General features: G+C 37.1%; 1 long non-coding RNA gene across 1 annotated transcript; it reads left to right on the top strand.

Moving 5' to 3' along the window:
* Positions 1-2,765: 2,765 nt before the first annotated feature.
* Positions 2,766-6,517, top strand: LOC140700155 (uncharacterized). Its single transcript, XR_012078430.1, has 3 exons — positions 2,766-2,854; positions 4,981-5,064; positions 6,466-6,517. It is a non-coding gene; the product is annotated as an uncharacterized lncRNA (long non-coding RNA).
* Positions 6,518-6,746: the final 229 nt, after the last annotated feature.

Below are 6,746 nucleotides of genomic sequence, written 5' to 3'. Positions count from 1 at the left end.
ATTGCCATTTAGGGGGCAGTATCCCTCATATCGCATCCCCTTTCCCAGACTGTAATAAGGATTTACACAACAAATAAGGATCTATCTTGGATTCTATTTGATCTCTGCCTACAGACTCATCCCATCTGTAATACAAAGAAGCTAGCACGGACTTGTTAACTCCACTGTAACTGTACTCCACGTGAAATGGATTGGAGAAGCAGCGTTATTAAAATCAAAGTTTTCCTCTTAGATGGCTTGGTAATATCAAGACATATGCAAACTCTTATACTCCCTCCAGACCATCAAATGAGAAACCAACTTATAAAGGGGAATTTCCAGGTTTTTCTGCATCAACTCGTACGATAGCTCTGCAGAACACCACTTGTTCGCAACTTATGGATGGTAGCTGATTCTATAGTTGAGAGCTGGCATTCAAATCCAGGCAGTCTGGCTTACATCCTCGACCACATCCCTGACAACAATAGTAACATAGATACAGTTGACCCTCAGTATCCGTGGATTCGGAACCATGGATATGAAGAGCTGTCCGTTGTATAAAAAAGATCTGAGCATCCATGGGTTTTGGTATCTGCAGGGATCCTAGAACCAGTCCCCCACAGACACCTTCAAACGACTGTATTCATGTTTGGAATGGGGTTAAGAGATTAAGAGATTATCTAGTCCAACTCACAAATTGATGTCTAATGTGCTCAGTATCACCCCTGACAGTGTATTAATTCTCCTAACAGTAAGGACAGGAAAACACTTCTGAAGTAGAAGGAATATGTTGGGCCTTATTTCTGTGTGACAAATTAAAACAGTTTCAATTTACTCCTTAGGCAGCTCTGCTAAACGATTTCCAAATTCTGAAGAATTACTCCTTCCCATCTACTATTTCATAATCATCTTTTCTGCATAGAAAATGAAAAAAAAAACTCACACTCATGAGAAGTAAAATAATAAGTGTAAATAAATGAACTATAAGTTATTTTCGAGGACCTCTCTCTAGCTTGGGAGAAGAAAAGAAAAACTGAAAAATTCTGGAGTAAATTATAACATCAACTGTCTAGATTTATTAAACCAATCTATAATATGTCTAATATAATTTCTCACAGAAAATGCTAATTAAGTTTTCAAAAAGGACTTTTCGCCCATCATTCTAATGTTTCATCTCTATTTCATCCTGCAAAAGAATGTGCGCTTTCTTCAAGAAGGAGTTCATCTTTGTTTGCAGCAAAAGAGAAATTTTAGAATCTTTTAAAATTTTCTTAGAAATGAAAGGAAATAGAGACATCATCAAAATTGTGGTTTCAAATATAGACCAACTTAAAAGTGTTACACAATTTTCAGAATCAATCATAAAGCCAGCTCTTTTAATTTATTTTCTCAGAAGGGATGGGGTAGAGAATGTTCATGGTGATCTCTAAGCAAAACTTTTTCCCACAATCACCTAAACATCCTTCACAGTGATTTGACTTTGCAGCACCAGGACTGTCTGGCAGAGCAAAGCCCCAGCTGGCACAGCTATCTCCTGAGCTCTGGAGTGAGATTAGAGACGGAAGAAACATCAACATCTACCAAGGCCAGTGGAAATAAATTTAAACTCTCTTCTACCACCAAACAAACAACCACAGCCACATCTTAAAAGCCACCCTCAGGATAACTGATTCGAATTCCACAGCCTGAAGTGGCTTCTTCCATATTTTAGTCCTGTAATTAGTGGCGGGTGTTCCCTCCGGACACTCAAGAGTTAGAGATTTGCTTTGAATGTCATTCTAAAGTTTATCCAAATAAAATTGGATTTTTCTTCTGTGTGTGTTCCTCCTTTTTCTTTCCCACTCCAACCCCTTCCCCTTGACCTATTCACTCTTCTCCTGCAAAATCTGTGTAATATTTCCTTCCAAGTCTAGAATTTCCTATTGTGTCTCATTAGTTTAGTGCTTATGTGCTACTATTTTTAAATTTTTCATTTTACTTTCTAGAAGCTAAATAACAGATTAAACCCTTTGTCAAAGAGAGAAGCTAAATTGAAAAAGATCAAAATTCCTTTTAGCCAGAAAATGAATTTCTCATGCCTACACTTCATAAAGCTTCATTTTTGTTTTATATGGGATCTAAAAAAAAAAAAGCAAAAGAAAAAACAGACATGAACAAATTTATTTACAAGACAGACACAGACTCACAGACATAGAAAACAAACCTATGATTACCAGGGGGAAAGTGGGTGGGAGGGATAAATTGGGAGTTTGGGATTTGTAGATACTAACTACTGTATATAAGGTAGCTAAACAACAAAGTCCTGCTGTATAGCACAGGGAACTATGTTCAATACCTTGTAAGGGCCTATATGTATGTGTACATGAATCACTATGTCGTATACCAGAAATTAACACAACATTGTAAATCAGCTATGCTTCAATAAAAACGATTTTTTTCTAAATGGAAAAAAACAATAAAAGTGCCAGTCAGCTTGAAGTGGACATTTGTAATTATTTGTCTTGCTAGCATCATTTTTCTTTTCCTAAGGGCACCATGATTTCCAAATGTTGAGAAATTACCCCTTCCCTTGTTGTGAGACTATAATTAGGGGCCTAATCTTCTCCTGGTCAAGCAGTGAGATGTTACTCAAGATGGCCAATAATTCTGGAATTGGAATGTTAAGCAGACAAAGGGACTGAAAATTGTGGCTTATCCTATGGTTCTTGTTCCATTCTCTGCATCTACTTTTCTACCTGTTTATTTCCAACCCTGTTTCTCCAGACTCTGTGTCAGACATGAGAACTTCCAATAACACACCACAATTTTCTTGGGTTCGTGTTAGGCAAAGGCAGTTTCTATTGCATGGAATCAAGGAATCCCAACTGACATTCAGGTGAGCCCCGTCAGTCATTCTTAGATGAATATCACCACATGCTACTCTGGATTCATTAAATTGTCATCAATCAATGAAAGTATTAGATCACATTTGTGTGATCAATACTGTTCTTGATGCTGGGAGAATTATAAGGAAAAAGAAGAAAGACCCTGACTTACTTGCAGTGAGTTTATTCTATAGTTAAGATTAATCCACATACAACAGTTCCAGTTCCAGACACACAAAGAACTCAGAAGGAATGTGGTCACTATCCAAGCAATGAATTCTCTTGTCACCCACCTAGTTCCCCAAGCCTGAACCTGTAATTCAGCCTCAACATCCCCCTCTTCCTTCCCCCACATATCTAATTAGTCACACTTCATTCATTGAGAAAATATTTACTAGCAAACCATGTTGATTGTGTTTATGTTCTATCATCTCATACTTCTTGCCATCACCAAAGCCTCTCTCTTAATTCAGCCCTTCAAACTACAGCCACTTACTAACTGGCCCCTGCCTCTGTCTTTGTTCTTGCTCTTCATTGTCCTGTAAGAAGACACAATTATCTTCCTAAGGTGCAAATCTGACCGTGTTGTTCTCTTTCTGAAACTTTTGGCAACATGTTAGGAAGAATTCCAAATGTCTCAGTGTGGTATTCACAGCCCTGCAAGTCAGCTGAAAACTCTTCAGGAACAAAGCCAACTAAAACTAAACAAACAATTGAAAAGGCAAGGTCTAAGGTCTATCATGATCTGGCTCTGGCTTATCTCTTCAGATTCATCTCTCACCACCCTGTGCTGCAGGTGCTGGGCACCTTACAGGTGCTCGTGGCACCAGCATCTCATCTCCTGGCCTGGGCACCAGCTGCTCCTCAAATGCCCTTCTTGCTCCCTGCCCTCATTCCACCCGACAAACTCCTGCTCTCCCACCTCCGGGCCAAGGGGTGCCGCTCCTCCTTCACATTAGCACAGTAGTCACTCTGTGCATCCCTCCTACACGAAAATAAATCACTCTATAATATCATTTTCTATTCCTTTGTATGCCCTCCCTTCTAAAGGCAGGTTCTGTTCCCTGCGTTTGATAATCTATCCAATTCATCTTTGTCTTACCCACACCTAGGAGGACACCTAGCACATGAAAACATTCAATAAATGTTTTATTGACTGAATACACATAAAATATTTTCAGAAATAATGCATATGGTATTTTTTATTTTTTAGACTTTTTTCCTTTTTCATTTTTTTCAGTTAGATTATTATAGTTTGACTGCACATACACATTATATTGCATGTAAATACATATATAGTATACTGCACCATTTTTAGTTTCCATATATGTACTGATTATTGTTTCTAAGAACAGATTAGAGCTTTAACTTTTTAAACTTACATAGTTATCAAAGGAATAAAGCAAACAATATTTTTTTAGATGGACCCCCATAACAGAGAAGAGCTGAATGGAATCTATTTTAAGGCAATTTATTTGTAAATACAGGAACCATCTTTCTACCAAGACATTGTAGGGTTTCAGGACTCTCTAAAGATGCCAGCCCTGAGACTGTCAATGGACATGTAGAGACCTAAATTGACAGATGAATGGATAAAGAAGATGTGGCATAGATATACAATGGAATACTACTCAGCCATAAAAAAGAATAAAATAATTCCATTTGCAGCAACCTGGATGGACCTAGAGATTATCATACTAAGTGAAGTAAGACAGAGACAGACAAATATCATGTGATATCACTTACATGTGAAATCCGAAAAAAAAAGACGAACTTATTTACAAAACAGAAAGAGACTCACAGACATAGAAAACAAACTTATAGTCACCACAGGGGAAAGGGGAGAGAGGTAAATTAGGAGTTCAAGATTTGCAGATACTAACTACTATACATAAAATAGATAAACAGCAAGGTCCTACTGCATAGCACAGGGAACTATATTCAATAACTTGTAATAGCTTATAATGAAAAAAATTTAAAAAAGAATATATGTATACATGGAACTGAAGCACTATGCTATATACCAGAAACTAATCACACAACATCATAACTCAACTGTATACTTCAATTTAAAAGACCATTTGTAGACGGGTCTAGGGAACACTTCTTTACTCCTGGTGTTTTCTTCTCTGTGCAGTGTTCCATTGTCATCATACTCCCAGCTTCCCTCGCCCTCTCATTCCCACACGGCTTACCTAACTGGGAGCAGCTGATCTAACGGGTAAGTTTGGACAGAAAACCCAGGCAAGTAGAGCCAACATCTTCCTTCCCTTTCTTCTCTTGAGAAACAGCTGCCCACATGTTCTGCTCTTCTTCTCTGTGGGCCAGCTCTGTTCTCACGGGAAGAACCTGCCCAGTCAAGCCTTCCTGTGACAAGGTATGTGAGGCTGCGTCAATCTGAGGCTCAGCGTTCGGAAGCCCACGTTCTCCCAGATACAAAACACATTCTCTAATTTCAGTTTTAACTGTAATAAGAATGATTTTTTTGTTCTCCATATGTTGACTCATTCATTGTATTTCTTAATTAATGAAGAATCTGAGTAGGTAGGTAGGGAAACAGTTACTGCATCCCCCAGTTGGTAGCACATTGTTTTACAGTATTTATTTAAAATTGCTTGCCATCAATATTTATAATAGGCTTTTTATAACTGTTACTATACTAAAAACTACTACTTTAGTATTCAGTGATATAAATACATTTTTATCAGTTATTAAAATGTGCAACTACTGCTGATTTTTTCATAGAAAATTTTATTAACAATTTGAAATAAATGTGTCAGTATATGTGCATTATATTCTTAACCTTCTTGTGCCACGGCTTGATTGTTTACACAGTGGCAAAGCAACAACAAAAACAAACAAAAAAATAAAAATCAGCTCGAGCATATCTTCTATTAGCCTTTTCTATAACTCATAGACATGCAGTAATGTATACATTTGGATTCAGATAAGATCATCCGTTCATTCAAAGTTTATTGCAGAAGGATGACTCCAAAGACAATCAAATGAGTCTACAAAAGCCGACATCTTGTCTTCTCATAACAAAAAGAGACATTAGTCTTAAAAGCGGCAAGGTATTGAATTAAACATACACAGCTACAACACAAATCAATTTCAAATGCTTTATGTTGGACTGAGAATAGAAGCCACCTGCTTATTATTTATCTGTGGCTAAGAAAACAACTTATGCACTTAAACAGAAAACAAGACTGAAATTTGTCTACCATCTTTTTTTCTTTTTCTCATTAAATTACATTTACTTGAAGGTCACATAATGACTGTCTGTTTTTTAGTGCCACCTTTTGGGTGGTCTTGTTATTACATAACATCAAAATTGAAAAACTGCAAATTCAGCGTGTGTGTGTGTCTGTGTGTGTTAACTGATCTTGAGCATATTAAGTTTATGCCCTTAGTTTTTCATCCAAACTGTGCAGCGTATTGAAAGGAACTTTGTTCACTTATGCTCTATAATAAAATGGGAGTTGTAATGCTTCTTAATTGGAGTTTTTGGAATCATGACTTTCAACCCCTGTCTATCCCATCCATTATATCCTTGTCCCCCCAAACTCACACTCATATAAAGTTTGATCTAAATTATGTCTACTCTTTCCTTTTTAAAAAGGATGCTTACAGGAGCTGCACCATTGATTGGCACAGCCAGAGACACACAATTTGTGAGTATGGAATTAAAACTAAACCCAGGTCTCATAATTCTAATGCCATGGATTACATTTACCCACTTCAAAGAAAATATTGGCTCTAATAAACATCCTTTGCTATTCATGTCTTGATAAAGTGGGTTGAACTCCAGGTGAGATGAGAAATCTTCTCTCAAAATTTCATAGTGAAATAACCAAATTGCTCATTCACATCTGGTTTTATTAAAATGACAGTTCTGATTTG

The sequence above is a fragment of the Vicugna pacos genome, chromosome 1 (genome assembly GCF_048564905.1).
Source record: "Vicugna pacos chromosome 1, VicPac4, whole genome shotgun sequence".
NCBI lineage: Eukaryota > Metazoa > Chordata > Mammalia > Artiodactyla > Camelidae > Vicugna > Vicugna pacos.
The sequence above is the reverse complement of the archived record's forward strand: the minus strand, read 5'-3'. Positions and strand labels throughout refer to the sequence as shown.